The following is a 17,736-nucleotide window of genomic DNA, read 5'->3' as shown; positions in this document are numbered from 1 at the left end:
AACAGTACTAAATAGTCATTATTTCCGCGATTATTACCATTTTTGAACTAAAGAAAGTGGTTAATACGTGGTGTGAGAATGTCATATATGGATTGCTGAATACAAGATTATGAGTAAGAAGGCTCTCATAATTAAACAGATATTTCTCTAACCCCCTCTGAAAGTCTCCCTAATTCGGATTAAAACTAAGCTGGAAGAGTTTTTGTCACGCTGATAGTTGTTGAGAGTTTATGTTTGTTTGTCTAATTGCAGTGTTTGTTTTATTGTACTAGAATAGAATAGAATAGAATAGAATTCCTTTATTGTCATCGCACCAGGTACAACGAAATTTAAAAAAGCAATCCTCGCAGTGCATTTCCACATACAACGAATAAATATATTATCTATATAAACGTATACACATTAAACATGCTCACACATCCATACATGCCCGCACATTATTTAAATACAGTTTACAATATAAAAAAACAACACAGGGATGATATTTTGCATCTCTGATGTCGATCAGTTCATAGGTTAATACAACTATTAAAAAGTAGTGCAGTTGGAAGTTGTAACTGTTCAGTTCAGCGTTTGACGGTGTTCAGTTCTCGTATGGCTCTGGGGTAAAAATTGTTTTTCATTCGGTTTGTCCTTGATTGAATTGACCTGTAGCGTCTACCGGAGGGCAGAAGAGCAAACAGGAAGTGTCCAGGGTGTTAAACATGGGTAATACTGTCTCCACAAACGATTCGGTTGGTAAGAGGACAAATAATTCACGCACCAACACACTTACAAAAAATCCTATTACAGACAGCCATTACAAGCACATGTTTTCCCCTAATATGCCGTCTGGAATTGTAGGAAGAACCTTGGATTGGACTAAAGTTATGCCGTTCACATCGTTACTTTGTGAGCATTCACAACAGAATAGTCAGAAAGGAAATATTCTGTTTGATTGGCCGTTAACGGGCACTTTTGACATGGCCGTGTTGTGGCAGGCATTCAAATTAATTGAACATGAGGCGAATTGCTCCTGGGATGTAACGTACATGAAGGAATGTGTTAAAGCTTGGATGACTATTGCAGAAAAAAGAGGTTATGATGAGCGAAAAAATGAAAAATCAGTTGGCACCGAGCGAGGCTCCATTGAACTCAAAGCTTTGATTGATCGAGTTTCTAAATGCGCAGCTAGTTGTCATTTGCTTAGCCTAGAGGCTGCTTTTGATGTTAAATCAGAGAACATGTCCAGAATTAAAGAAAGACACGGAAAGTACGTCGCAGCCATTGCGAAATCAGTTATGTACGATTGGCTGAAAAGACAAGGGAAATCTCCCAGTACAGCTCAATTAATTTCCATTTTAACAGACACTGGGCTGCTGGAGGAAAAGCAGGCTGTAGCTCTCTGTACACAAATAATTTCCGCGATAGGACGCGATCTGGGGGCAAGATACTCCGAGGATGATCTATTAATGTCAGCTGCAGCTATCATGAATCAAAATAGGTTGACATATCAGGCAGGACAGTATAGACAACAAGAAAGTGACCAGCAGGAACACAGTGCAGCGGACAGTGGAGACAAAATGCCAGATAGCAGCTCATTACACACCCCGACTTCTGGCTCCGCAACGAAAATGTTACACAATCCAAACACGCCGTACGGCACCAGTTTTAAAACATATGTCCCGCATAGAATTCTCACAAGACTGCGAACATCTCAGGATAATAATTCTGCTGAAGCTGTGACAGCACCGAAAATACTGATAGGAGATGTTCCAGTTTATAAGCCTTGGACACCCGCTGAGGTCATGGATGTCACTAATCACGCTCCAAGTCCCACTAAAAGCCCAGATGAGTATATGTCGTGGTTGACGAATGTCTGCTCAGTTTATAACTGTCTAGTTCATGATGTTAAACAGCTGATAATCCTAACATACAAGGCAGATTGGCCCACGTGCAGAGAGGAATTCAAATTCCCTGCCTGTACGCCTGCAGGTGACTGGCCTGCGACACAGACGCGTGATATGTGGATCCAGACTGTAGCTGCTGTTGCAATCAGAGCATGCGCCAAAACTCACACAGATTTTTCGCTAGTGACGGCTTGCGTACAGAACCCAACAGAAACTGTCCCAGAATTTCTCCAGCGTTTCATGACAGTGTGGGATAATAATGCGGGCATTAAAAGAGAGGGCAATGATTTGTTCGCCATACAGACTTTGTTACATAATTTAATCCCTGAAACAGCTCAGGCATATATGATGACAACTCCAGATTGGCAAATCAAAACATGGCAAATAACATTAGCCACAATGCACGCGCTGCACAGAAATCAGATATTTCTGACCCCCAGAATTGCCCAGCTGATGCAAAAGTTGCCTCAAAATACACAGGCTTATCAGAGTGCGGATAACTCCCAGCAGTTTCAGGGACAAAACCGCACACAGCAGTATCAAAATCAGGGAATATCACAGGGTTATCAAGACAAGGGCAGACAGCAGCAGAATAAAAATTCCAAAAACTTGATGCCGTGTCACGTCTGTGGTGGAACGGATCACTGGGCGGGGCAGTGCGAGCAGCGCTGGCGAGCACAGCAGGATACATTGCCTGCTCTCCCCAAGCCCCCCCGGCAACACCCGGCATTACTGCCTCCCCCTCCCCTTAACAGTCAATACGACAGGCAGGCCCAACAGGGGCAAAACGGTCAGCAAAGAAGATAGAGGTGCTGTAATGGCAATTTCCTTTCCTATGTCCTATATATTGTTGCCGTTACTTTCACAGAAGGGCTGAAGAGTGATCCAGACGCAGACACAAACAGATGAGTTTCCGGTCCTTTGTTGTAGTTTATAATGAGGTTTTATTCAGCTTTACATACCAGGGTTAATTGTACAGTTCTAATTGTTGTGATGAGCATCTGCCGGGCTGGTGGAATCGGTATGCTCTCTTCCTTCTGTGTCCCTTCCTCTCCTGTCACCTATGACCTCTTTATATACACCCGGTGCAGCTAAACCCCGCCACCCAGTGTTCATAAATAATATTGCACTATACATATAACTTAAATAAACTGACACACCAACAACACCCATAAAATGGCTCCTACAGGTGCCATCATGAAGAAATAGGGTCAGATTCACAGCATTTCCCCATTCAAGCAGCAACAATTCGCCTTTCCAATAACCCGCGTGAAGATCCGATTATGCCCGTTGATTTCAGTGGTAAGGCGGTAGACATTTTGATTGACAGCGGAGCAACATTATCAGCAGTGCGCACGAAGGAAAAAGTGTGTGAAGCAACCAATAATTTTGTTACAACAATGGGAGTTTCTGGCATTCCTATGTCAGAGCCCGTTTCAGAGAAAACTAATATTTCAATCAAAGGATCACATGTCCAACACTCTTTAATTATTTCAGATGGAAGTCCTATTAATCTAATGGGCAGATATTTGCTTTGTAAATTACAAGCAACAATACATTGCACTCCAGACGGATTGTTTTTGACTATTCCTGACAGCAAAGTCTATCAAGCTGTCCAATTCATTTAATCATCTCAAGACAACCTTTTGTTGGTCATTTCCAGATTTCAACATGCTTTCTGTTTTCTCAACAACAGGAATTCAGAAAATTGCTAGCATTTCCCCTGTGTGTGCTTCTTTAATGTCCCTTATGTGGCCTGTATTGAATTGTCACTGCACATCTGCTTTTAACCCATCAGATGACTATGCGCTATCAGTAAGAGGTTTTTGCAACAGCTCAGATCAGTTGGAATGTGAACAGTTTCTATTTTTAGGACCCCAGGGGTGCACATTTCCCCTGAGGCTCACAACCACACAGCAGGCTCTTTATGCTGCAGACACGATCCCTCACCTCACACTAGCGGTCACTTCAGGAAGTGAACCTGAGGAAGCGGGGGCCATGGCAGCCCACTGCCATGCTCTGCTAGAAGCTGCAACAGCTCCTCTCACACACACACACACACACACACACACACACACACACACACACACACACACACACACACACACACACACACACACACACACACACACACACACACACACACACACACACACACACACACACACATAATCTAATTAACCTCGGAGAAGAACATTACATGCTGTATCTCTCTGAGCAACTTTCTCTCTCTCAAAGCACATTTCTTCATTTACAGCCACCTGCACCCACACAATATGGACCCCCTTCAGATTTTTCTGAGGTTCCGGCCACATTATGGGCTAAACACAAGAATCATGTGGGGTTTGTTAGTTCAGCCCCTCCACACAGAGTCACACTTAAAGCCAATGCCAGATTGCCAGCTATCAGATAGTACAATTTACCCCATAGAGCCATTTTGGGAATTGAAGGAGTCATCCAATCTCTGCTCGATCAAGGCGTATTAATCTATACGTCCAGCCCGTGTAATACTCCGATTCTGCCCATACCTAAACACAATCGCCCTGATGAGTGGCGTTTTGTCCAAGATTTTCAAGCTATTAACGCTATTGTCATTCCAACAGCTCCTATAGTGCCTGACACTAATTCGATTCTTGCATCATTACCGTCAGATTCGAAATGTTACACAGTAATTGATTTGTGTTCAGCATTTTTTTCTGTTCCTCTGCATCCAGACAGCCAGTATCTGTTTGCATTTACTTTTAAAGGTAAACAAATCACATACACGCGCCTCCCACAGGGATATGTTGAATCGCCTACTGTGTACGCAGCAGCGGTTAAGAGAGATCTGGACACTTTGGTCCTTACAGGAGGTAGTAACTTGCTTCAGTACGCAGATGACCTGTTGTTAGCTTCTCCCAACATGGACGCATGTCGCAACGACTCCATTCTGCTCATGAAAAGACTTTCTGAATGCGGACACAGAGCATCCCTGGCTAAGTTGCAGTACTGCCAGACTGAGGTCACATACCTGGGTCACATTCTGAGGGATGGACACCGACTCCTCTCGCCAGCAAGGATTTGCCTTTTGAACAAAGTGGCACCACCCCGCACAAAGAAAGACATGCAGTCTTTTTTGGGCATGGCTAACTATTGCAGACACTGGATATACGAGTACGCTGCTATGGACTCTGTCCTGCGTGCTGCCACTCTGCAGGCTGCTCCTAACATTGTTCAATGGTCTGAGGACATGCACACAGCTTTTCAGGACTTAAAGTGAGCCCTGACATCAGCTCCTGCCCTGGGGCTCCCTGATTACCATCAGCCGTTTCACCTGCACGTCCATGAGAAGGGGGGCTTTGCAGCGGGCATCTTGGTACAGAAGCATGGCTCTCTGTTGCATCTCGACTCTCCACTGTGGTACTTGGCATGCCTTCATGCCTGCGTGCAGTGGCCGCAGTTGCAATTGTTATCAAACAATCCACTCCCATTGTACTGGCCAGTGACTGTGTAGTACATGTCCCACATGCAGTTTTGCATATTCTGAACACCTCTGCTACTCAGCATATGACAGCAGCAAGGCGATCTGGTTATGAAGCAATAATTCTTTCAAGCCCACACATCACACTTAAACGCTCCCCCCCCCTAAACCCAGCTACGCTGGTGCCAATTCCAGATTTTGAAATCACACATGACTGCGTCACAACGATTGACATGTCTTCTTCCCCCAGAACTGATATGTTGCAAACTCCTATCCCTAACTCAGATATGATTCTATACACATACGGGTCTGCGAGCAGGCCGTCTGACACAGTACACTTAGCAGGCTATGCTGTTGTAAATGACTGGGAAGTTTTAGAAAGCCGGGCCTTGCCAAATGGCACGTCGGCTCAGGCCGCAGAGTTGTATGCTCTGCTGAGGGCGTGTATTTTGGCTAAAGATAGAGTTGCAACCATTTTCACAGACTCCAGGTATGCATTTGGTGTCTGCCATGATTTTGGTGTCTTGTGGAAAATGCGCGGTTTCTTAACATCGGCCGGTAAGCCTATTCAACATCATGCGTTAGTAGCTCAGCTATTACACGCTATCATGCTCCCTACACAGCTAGCAGTAGTTAAGTGTGCTGCTCACACAAATTCTGATGATCCTATTTCGCATGGAAATGCGTTAGCCGACACCGCGGCTAAACAAGCAGCAGTTTCCTGCTCTTCTATGGTGCTCCAATTCCCCTTGACACAATCCGCAGAGCCCATTTGTTTGCCTTCCTTTAATGATGTCGCGGACATGCAAGCCCGCGCTGATGTTAGGGAGAAAGATTTATGGCTAAGACGAGGTTGTACACTTGACGCTGAGTCCAGCTTGTGGCTCCACCCAGACGGACGGATGGTCTGTCCACGTTCGTTCCTCCATGTTTTGGCACATGTTGCACATGGCAAATCACATGTAGGAAAAGGAGGGATGAATGGGATTATAAAGTCCCAATGGTTTGCTCCAGGCATTACACTAGCTACACAGACCCTTGTAGATAGATGCATGATATGCCAGCAGACAAGACGAAGAAGTGGTAAAATTCAGCATGAACACTTACCGCCCCCCTCGGGGCCCTTTGTAAATATGCAAATTGACTTTTCACATATGCCACCATGCCAAGGATTCAAATATATTTTGGTAATAGTGTGCCAGTTCTCCAAATGGATAGAGGCCTACCCTACCAGAAAAGAAGACGCTAGAACAGTTGTAAAGTGTCTTCTCAAAGATGTTATTCCTAGATTTGGTGTGCCCACAGAAATTAACAGTGACAGAGGTCCAGCATTCGTTTATAAGATAACCCAGAGTCTAGCTACAGTGTTAGGGTTCAAATGGCAATTGCATGTTCCCTATCACCCACAGAGCTCAGGCCAGGTTGAGAGAATGAACTTGACTATAAAGGAGAAACTCACTAAAACAATGTTGACCACAGGACTAAAATGGGTAGACTCACTGCCGCTAGTTCTGTGCTCCATCAGAAGTTCACCAAATGCAACGACAGGGCTTAGCCCACACGAGGTATTGATGGGAAGGGTAATGTTCGCAGGATCTAGCCCCTCAGTAACACCCCACAAACTCACTCTTTTGTGGACAGATGATTACATGACTAACTATGTCAAATATCTAACTGACATGTTGAGAAAGTTTCACAGGCAGGTGGCTGACAGGCTCCCCCAGCCGGGAGAGGAGCCCACCCACCCCTTTCAGATTGGTGATAATGTACTAATCAAATCTCTTGAAAAAGATGCTCTGTCTCCCAGGTGGAAAGGTCCTTTCCAGGTGTTAATAGTGACCAGCACAGCACTAAGAGTACAAGGGAGACCGGAGTGGATTCACGCTACAATATGTCATCTCTCCCCTCTACCGGATGCTGGCGTGTGAAGGCAGTCATCATCATCGTCATGCTGGGTCTTCTGTACCTGGCCAAGGACGCCCTGCTAGATGGAGCTGTGGAAATCCCAACGACAGGTGGCGAGGGATCTCGCCCGCCTGAGGAAGAAAATAAGGTGCTCTTATCTACGAGCGCAGACGACTTGACCACTCAGGGCCCAGACCCTGAGGGCAAAACGACACCAACTGGGCAAATCAGTGCCTAGCGACAAGGACAGGTTGTATCCAATCACTACACAGACATTCAGTATGGTGCAAGAGACACAACGAGAAAGAAAAGGAGGAAGAATCAGGAGGATTGTCTCCCTCCCTGATCATAAATCAGAGACTGTTTCTTTTAACTGTCCAGCTTTAATATGTGATCCATCTAACTGTATTATTATATTTTATGTGTCCTTAGTTCACTCAACGTGGGAGATTTATCCAATGGACCAGTACCGTGCGGACGGGGTGGCATCGGAGGGGGTGAGAATAGCACTCGACACCATTGAAGACATTCCCCCAGAACTGTGGTGTAGCACTAGAGAACAGGTTAAGACACTGATAAAGGATAAAGCAACATGTAGAGTGAGGAAACCAGATTACCAGGTTCCCAATCCAGGTGCTACTGCATGCAAAATGTCTGGACCAGATAGAAAAACAAATGTTCTATCCACTCCACTTAAACACTCAGGAGGTGATGTAGATTTTTCAAAAAAGGCCTTAATCACTCCTTTTAAACAAACTAAAACTAATTCTGCAGTAAGTTTAATGTTAGACTACGCACATGAACGTACTATTAGCAACTGTTGGTTGTGCCAAAATATGCCAGAATCCATGCATTCTCCCATGTTTAGCCCAATTCCTTTCACAAAAGCGGACTATAAATTAGTCAGCTGGAACGATATTGACTCCAGAATTAGCGATGAGGCTGAGGACTGCTACACTCCTTCATACCCAACAGACTCTGATAAACCGTTACAGTACGAGGGTCTGGTCTCTCTCATTGTTGAGACAGTAAATAAAAATTACCTGCCTGACGGTTTCAAACGATTCATGTTTTTAAAACTAATATATGTGAAGAAATACATTAACCTAGCTTTTGAATACAGATTCCAGTTAGCTCTGGTACAAACTAACTGTTCGGTTAATTCCACAAGTCCAACATGCACAAAACAACCACACATGGCATCTTTATTAGCTGAAGCTTTAGTGACAGTGGTACCCTGGTTTGGCTCCAGAACAGTGGACTCCGTTGAGGTTAAAATACATGATTGTACGCAACCAATACCCTTAGGCAATCCCCCTACACGTGACTGTTCAATATATGTTCCCCCAATTGTAGTACATGAATGGAAGAATGTGTCCATCTGTTTCCAGAATGAAGCAGGATCTCACACCTCTCCGGATGTGGGACACAGCGACTGTAATACCATAGTGAGGGTACAATTAGCCAGAATTCCCCTCCCACAGAGAGTTTACTTAGTTTGTGGCGACCGAGCTTATGGCTGCGTGCCGTATGACGTTTTTTATGGCACCTGCTATCTAGCCTACCTAATTCCTTTAATCCGTAAAGTAGAGGCAAATGAGATTGCAGCGATACTTCTCTCTCTACACAGGAACAGCAGGTCCATTACAAAAGGACAACAGATAGCGAGCCTATTTTTGCCTTGGTACGGCATTTATGTTAGTCAGCAGGAAATCATGGCATTATTCAAAGTAGTGGAAAATCATCTAAATGTATCTAACACAGTAATATTAGCTGAACATAAAGAATTGCAAGAAGTTAGGACAGTAGCACTACAGAATCGCATGGCGCTGGACCTCCTCTTAGCTGCCCAGGGGGGCGCATGTAAAGTAATTGGTGCGGAGTGCTGTTCCTTTGTCTCTGATGCCACACCGGAAGTTATGGATATGATTCATGATACGGCTAACGGGATAAAATAATTGCATGAAACTCATGGGTTTACATTTGGGGATTTAAGTGGAACCCTTGGATCCTGGGGAGCGGGGTTGGTTACATTTGTTGTTACTGTTGCAGTGTTTATCTTGGTTGTGCTAATCCTAGTGATTTGTTTGATCACTGTAGTTAAATTAGCCATACGCAGGTTTGCCAAGACTGCCCTCCAGGCCCCACAGAGGCTAGTGGGGTATTCTACTGTAAATGACACAATGTTGATGTACGACACCGACCTCCCAGACCCATGGGTCTCCATCGCAGTTCCTGTACCATGGGTACCTCCTTTCAGCGATTGATAAATTGATTAAAGTTGACACTCAGAATAAAGAATAGATGTTTTGATTTTCCTTGAATAAAGAACAGATGTTTTTGATTTTTCCTTCCTCAGGTTGTTACAATAAAATGTCTGACTTTTCCTTTTCAGATTTTGAACGAATGTATTTGAATAAAATGTATGTAGTAAAGTGCCTTACTCTTGAATAAGTGTATTGAAGTAAACGTAAAGTAATGTTAAAGATTGAGGACACTGTACCTTTACAGATTACAGATTGATCGATTCATCACTGTGAATTTATACCTTAACTGTGAATCTTAACTGGATCCCTTATGATTCTGATTTTATACCTCAATTGGATTTCTTATAATCCTACATTCTAATTGTGTTTTAATAAGTAATTGCCTTGAAGTAAATCATTAAGATGTAAGCTGATTTTGAATTTGTGTTTGATGAATGAGATTAACTGAGTGATAAATGATAAAAGATCTTGTTTTTGAAACATATATTTTACTGTTATATTTTTGTATTGCATGTGTGTTATTATTGTCCATCCATCCATCCATCTTCTCCCGCTTATCCGTGGTCGGGTCGCGGGGGTAGCAGTTCCAGCAGAGAGCCCCAAACTTTCTTTTCCCTGGCGACATCAACCAGCTCTGACTGGGGGATCCCAAGGCGCTCCCAGGCCAGCGAAGAGATATAATCCCTCCACCTGGTCCTAGGTCTACCCCTTGGTCTCTTCCCAGCTGGACGTGCCTGGAACACCTCCCTAGGGAGGCGCCCAGGTGGCATCCTAACTAGGTGCCCGAACCACCTCAACTGGCTTCTTTCGACGCGAAGGAGGAGCGGCTCAACTCCGAGTCCCTCCCTGATGACCGAACTTCTCACCTTATCTCTAAGGGAGACACCAGCCACCCGGCGGAGGAAACCCATCTCGGCCGCTTGTATCCGCGATCTCGTTCTTTCGGTCATGACCCATCCTTCATGACCATAGGTGAGGGTAGGAACGAAAATGGCCCGGTAGACAGAGAGCTTTGCCTTCTGACTCAGCTCCCTTTTCGTCACAACGGTGCGGTAAAGCGACTGCAATACCGCTCCCGCTGCTCCGATTCTCCGGCCCATCTCACGCTCCATTGTTCCCTCACTCGAGAACAAGACCCCGAGATACTTGAACTCCTTCACTTGGGGTAAGGACTCATTCCCTACTTGGAGTGGACAGTCCATCGGTTTCCTGCTGAGAACCATGGCCTCAGATTTGGAGGTGCTGATCCTCATCCCAGCCGCTTCACACTCGGTTGCGAACCGATCCAGTGAGTGCTGAAGGTCGCAGACCGATGAAGCCATCAGAACCACATCATCTGCAAAAAGCAGTGGTGCAATCCTTACTCCACCGAACTGCAGACCCCCCCCCCCACGACTACGCCTCGAAATCCGATCCATGTATATTACAAACAGGATTGGTGACAAAGCGCAGCCCTGGCGGAGGCCAACCCTCACCGGAAATGGGTCCGACTTACTGCCGAGGACCCGGACACAGCTCTCGCTTTGGGAGTACAGAGATTGGATGGCCCTGAGTAGAGACCCCCTCACCCCATACTCCCGCAGCACCTCCCACAGTAACTCCCTGGGAACCCGGTCATACGCCTTCTCCAAGTCTACAAAACACATGTAGACCGGATAAGCGTACTCCCAGGCCCCCTCCAGGATCCTTGCGAGAGTAAAAAGCTGATCCGTCGTTCCACGACCAGGACGGAATCCGCATTGTTCCTCCTCAATCTGAGGTTCGACAATCGGCCTGACCCTCCTTTCAAGTACCTTGGAGTAAACTTTCCCGGGGAGGCTGAGTAGTGTGATGCCTCTGTAATTGGCACACACCCTCTGATCCCCCTTTTTGAAAAGGGGGACCACCACCCCGGTCTGCCACTCCTTCGGCACTGTTTCCGACTTCCACGCAACGTTGATGAGACGTGTCAACCATGACAGTCCCTCAACACCCAGAGCCTTCAGCATTTCCGGGCGGATCTCATCCACCCCCGGGGCTTTGCCACTGTGGAGTTGTTTAACGACCTCAGTGACCTCCCACCGGGAGATTGGTGTTGATCCCCCGTCATACTCCAGCTCTGCCTCTAACATAGAGGGCGGAGTTGTCGGGTTCAGGAGTTCCTCAAAGTGTTCCTTCCAACGCCCCAACACTCCATCAGTTGAGGTCAACAACGTCCCATCCTTACTGTACACAGCTTGGATGGTTCCCTGCTTCCCCCTCCTGAGGTGTCGGACAGTTTTCCAGAACAACTTTGGTGCCGCCCGAAAGTCCTTCTCCATGTCTTCTCCGAACTTCTCCCACACCCGCTGCTTTGCCTCGGCCACGGATGAGGCTGCTGCCCTTCGGGCCTGTCGGTACCTTGCAACTGCCTCGGGAGTCCCCCGGGATAACAAATCCCTGAAGGCCTCCTTCTTCAGTCGGACGGCTTCCCTGACCACCGGTGTCCACCAGGAGGTTCGAGGGTTACCGCCCCTTGAGGCACCTAGGACCTTGAGACCACAGCTCCCCACCGCGGCTTCGGCAATAGAGGCTTTGAACACCGACCACTCTGGTTCAATGTCCCCAACCTCCACAGGAATGCCCGAAAAGCTCCGCCGGAGGTGTGAGTTGAAGGCCTCCTGAACTTGGGCCTCCTCCAGACGTTCCCAGTTCACCCGAACTACACGTTTGGGCTTACCAGGTCTATCCAGAGGCTTCCCCCGCCACTCGACCCAACTCACCACCAGATGGTGATCAGTTGACAACTCCGCCCCTCTCTTTACCCGAGTGTCCAAAACATACGGCCTCAGGTCCGATGATACGATAACGAAATCGATCATGGACCTTCTGCCTAGGGTGCTCTGGTACCACGTACACTTATGAGCATCCTTATGTTCGAACATGGTGTTTGTTATGGCCAATCCATGACTAGCACAGAAGTCCAGTAACAAACCACCACTCCGGTTCAGATCAGGGGGGCCGTTCCTCCCAATCACGCCCCTCCAAGTGTCTCCATCATTGCCCACATGTGCGTTGAAGTCTCCCAGCAAGACTAAGGAGTCCCCTTCAGGAGCCCCATACAGGACTCTTTCCAGGGTCTCCAAGAAGGCCGAATACTCTGAACTGCTGTTGGGTGCATAAGCACACACAACAGTCAGAGTTTTCCCCCCCATAACCCGCAGGCGTAGGGAGGCGACCCTCTCGTCCACTGGGGTAAACTCCAACAACGAAGCACCTAACCGGGGACTTGTGAGTATCCCCACACCCGCCCGGCGCCTCACACCTTGAGCAACTCCGGAGAAGAATAGAGTCCAACCCCTATCCAGAAGTAAGGTTCCAGAGCCGACGCTGTGCGTAGAGGTGAGCCCAACCAGATCCAACTGGTACCGCACAAGCTCCGGCTCCTTCCCCCCCAGAGAGGTGACGTTCCACGTCCCCAAAGCCAGCTTCTGCCGCCCGGGTCTGGTCCGTCGAGACCCTCCGCTTTCACTGCCACCCTTCTGGCAGCGCACCCGACCCCATCGATGTTTCCCGTAGGTGGTGGGCCCGCGGGACGGAGAAGCGGAGGTGTTGCCCACGTTGCCTTTTCGGGCTGGGCCCGGCCGGGCTCCGTGGCAAGCCCGGCCACCAGACGCTCGCCGACGAGTCCTCCTTCTGGGCCTGGCTCCAGAAGGGGACCCCGGGCTTCCTCCGGGCCGGGTATCCTCACTTCTTGTTGTTTCTTTCATGTTATTATTGTGCTTTTGACAAAATAAATCAAACACTGAAGAGAGATGATTTTTCTATTGTGGTTGTCTGTTTCAATCTTATTCTGCTTTTGATGTAATTAATGTAATGGGAATCCACACAACTCTGAGGACGTTTTATTTGATTTAAGTAGTGACTGAAATATTCTTAGAATAATGTTAATTGGTTATCAATAAATTGATAAAAGGGAGGATCTGTGAACGAAAAATTGTAATGAGATCTGTGCAGGGGAGAATTTTAGTGTTTTCCTATGTGTCCTGTTTGTAATTTAAACAGGGCAAAGGCCAAAAGGCCCTGCCTTCCTGTGGGGGAGTGTGACCAATGCGCAGATGGCTTTAACAGACCCGTCCTTTGTCTCTAATATGTCTGGTATCGATTACGATAGAAAGCGCGCGTATATAGGCCACTCCTATATTCTCTGTGTAGATTTGCGCTGTGCTGCTGTGTAATCCTTAGTGTTGACTAGGTATCTATATGATGCAAGTTGTGTGGATATCTTGTGAATGCTCCGGCCGTGACTCTCAATAAACTCCGGTGTTTGATAAGGCGGATTCCAGCTTCCATTTCTTTCATCACATTGCTGATCAGAAGTTTCTTTCACAAACACCACTGCATATTTACAACTATACACATGCTGATGTAACGCAAATGTTTCCAACTTGGGATCAATAAAGTACATCTTATCTTAAGATGATCGATGGCTACTGCCATATTTGCAAAATGTGCCTCTGAACCTTGACAAGTGCATGTTTCAGACTTATCAATTAACAACAGGAGGGGTCACAGACATAAGACCAGCTGTTAAATAAAGCTCTTCTGACCTTAGCTGTCGTGTGGGTATATATTAATGCTGGCCATTATGGGCACAAGCCATTTTCACCCATTTATTCATTATATGTTTTAAATTTGAGTGTTTCCTATCCCCTAAACCTCCACAGTTTAATACTGGCAACTTCTTATTATGGGAAATATGAAAACGTCTTTTAAAACTACAATTCCCAGTAGAGACGTGCCATAGATAGAGAACATGTTGCGAAACACAATAGCCACCATGTGTAGTTCTGGGGACGGGGGAGGGGGGGACGCGGTGGACCCGTTCAAATCCAGTTTTGGACAGACTGCCGTGGTTCCATCCCATTTCAAGTGCTGTTCGACGCTCTGCACACTCTCCAATCACAGAGCTTGAGGACTATCACGGGGTTTGTCAAGCGAAGCGGAGAGAATACTTACTTCCGGGTGTAATATTCTGTAAAGCAAATTAGCTGCTCCGACCCTCGGTCCTGACGGACTCCAACTTGTGTTTATTAATCAAACAAATAAATAAACACAAGGATAATTATGTGTTATTGTTGAGTAAATGGAGAATTGCACAGGGGGAAATAATGTATCTATTGTGGTGATTGACATTATTCACCCACGGATCTATGGGTTAGGGTATTGCTCTGCACGGACATTTTAGTGAGCCGGACTTCCTGTCTCCGCCGGTCTTCGCTTCCCGGGCATGAAGCTGTTTACATGTGTTTTGAGCAACACACTCTCACTCCCTAAGCGTCCAGGAGCGACATTTGGTCAGTGTCCGTGGCGTCCAATTGTGACGCTCCTAGGCTCCTTCAGCGTCATAAAGGGACGCAAATAGCTTTCAACTGATTGCAATGTATTCCCATCTGCGTCGGGATTTGACGCTCATGGAAGCACGGCATTCGTTTGTGTCGGCTGCCCTTAAAGGCAATGTGAGCACCCATTCCCATTGGATAACGGAGAATTGTACACCCGGAAGTAAGTATTCCTCTTACTGTCGATTGATTTTACAGTGATATCTGCACTAGGGGTTTCACAACTACCGATATTTACTAGTCGACTATTTTTCAAAATAGCAGTCGACTAGTCGACTAGTCGTTGCGTCATAATAAAGACACACAAAGAGAGGTGTTCAACTGTATTTTATTTTAAATTTGTGTGACATGGCTGAGTAAATAACAAACAGTGCATTCGTACATAACAAACAGTGACTTCGTAAATAAGAAACGGTAACTGGACTCACCAAAATGTACAGCAAAAAACTCGCAAACTTAAATGCCACGTAAATCCATTGCGCAACAGCGCATTGCGCAACACATTATTCGCTGTCCTCCGCGATAACGTCCACATTTCCACCTTTCTGGTTTGCGTTGAGGAACACCAACGCATCGACGTGTGAGGGAAGGAGGCTTGACCGCTGTCGGGTGACAGTGTTGCCTGCCAGGGAAAAAACTCTCTCACTCGGGGTGGTCATGGCTGGAATAGCCAGGTAGCTCCTTGAAAGCTTGGCGACACGGGGGAATCGGTGCGCGTTTTCTGCCCACCACTCCAGTGGGTTATCCATAGTGGGGATATGCGGTGTCTGGCAGTATTCCCGTAGCTCATCATCAGCATCACCGTTGACCCGTTTTCTCTTGCGGCTGCTCTCGTAATGAGCTCCAAACAGCTGTTCAAAGTCACTCTCCAGTCTCGCCTTTTTGAAACTTGTTTCCGCCAGCCAACGTTGTCTGCGATCTCCTCTTCACCTACAGCAAAACTGAACCACATTAATGATAAATACATTGTTTTACAATTTGGCCGGTTTAAGTAGTTTTCTTGTGTGAAACTATTATCGCTATTTCAACTCTATTTACCTGTAGCTCCCGGCTGTTCCACCTCTCCGTCTTCACGCACTAATTGTGTCAGGCGCGCCTGGGCTTCCTCTCTGACATCGTCTGGAAGGAACTTCAGATGCTTAAATCGTGGATCTAGCATGCATGCCATGATCGGGATGGATTCTGCCAGCAGGCGAGACAACAGCTTGAAGCGTGTTGTGAGCTCTTTCCTCACGGTATTCTTGAAGGAACGAATAGCCGCCAGATCGGACTCATTTGCACTGAGCGTGTTGTTAGCCATGTTCAGTAGCACGGGGTAGATGAAGGACAGCCCGACGTGATTTTCTCCGCACATTTTTTTATTTTTATTTTTATTTATCCTTTATTTATCCAGGAATGTCCCATTGAGATACAAGATCTCTTCTTCCAGGGAGTCCTGACCAACACGGCACACAACAAGTTTCAACATAAAACAAAGGCATTAAACAAAAAAAACATACAATTCAAATATAAATACAGAAGGCCATTTGTGCAGTGGCAAGAAGCATAATCACATCAGCAATAGCATCAGGTCAAACAGTTACATGTTTCATGAAGGGCTAATCGTAGCATACCTTTAAAAGCATTTACAGTAGGAAGTGCCTCTAGACAAAGTTTTACTTTGATGACATGATATATATCACATGATTGTTGTCGCCTTTGCTAGAGGCCTGAGCACCGGGATCAGCTGTTCCACCAGTTCCCACTGGCACTCTCTCATGGCGAGGGATTTTCGGATGCCAACTTTTGTCACCGTCTCATCCGCAAGGACGGCCTGCACCGGGAGTCTCTGCTCATACAGTCGCTCGAGCATAGTCAACGTTGAATTCCAACGGGTCGCACAATCGTTTTGGAGTTTGTGTACTTTTACTCCAAGCTGTTCTTGACGTTTCTTCAAAGCACACACTGCTACTGAGGAGTGACGAAAATGACTGACAACACGCCTGGCAGCATCTGTGGTCTTGGAGATTTCTGGTAAGTGCAACCCTGCTTTTATTGCTAGTTGAATGGTGTGTCCGGCGCATCCAAGGTGGTGGGGAAACTGCTCGCAGAGCTCCATTGCCAGGTTCATGCTGCTTGCATTGTCATGAATAGTGCAAAACACAACTAAGTCCCACTCCTCAATTGTTTCTTTGAGCCTCTGGGCTATATTCACAGCGGTGTGTCTCTCTGGCATGATAGTGGTTCGCAGCACTCTGGATTTTATCTCCCAGGTATCTGTGATGTAGTGGGCAGTTATGGTGATGTATGGATCCATGGTGCAAGATGTCCACAGATCAGTGGTTAGTGAGACACTTTTATCTTTCATCTCATTGGCAATCCTCGCTTTCACAGTGTTGTACTGTAGCATGATGTTGCTCCAAAGTGTAGCATGTGACGGGATCTTATAGCCTGGCTCGAAAAACTTCATAATGTCCCTGAAGCCTTCTCCGGAAAGGGCAGAAAGTGGTCAAACATCCTTGACGACAAAGTTGATAAGCAAGTCTGTTATCTGCTGTCTTCTTTTGTCCGTAACGGGGCGCTTGGAAAAATCAATAATGCTCGTCTGTCTCTGTCCTGTGATGACGGCGGTGCGTTGCTCACTGGTGCTGCTAGCATTACTGCTAGTGCTAGCTGTCGGCAGCGGGTGTTTCATTTTTAGGTGGTTGTGCATAGAAGAAGTATTTTTGTTGTACTTTAGTACAGATGTACACAACTGACACTTAACTGTGGAGTTGGTTACGTCTTCTTTGAAGTACTGCCATACATATGAATGTCGGAAGTTTTTTGGGGCATTTTGCGGCACCTCCATTTTGTTCACGACTAGTTGACTAGGG

The sequence above is a fragment of the Pseudochaenichthys georgianus genome, chromosome 4 (genome assembly GCF_902827115.2).
Source record: "Pseudochaenichthys georgianus chromosome 4, fPseGeo1.2, whole genome shotgun sequence".
Lineage (NCBI taxonomy): Eukaryota > Metazoa > Chordata > Actinopteri > Perciformes > Channichthyidae > Pseudochaenichthys > Pseudochaenichthys georgianus.
This window is presented reverse-complemented; position numbering follows the sequence as displayed.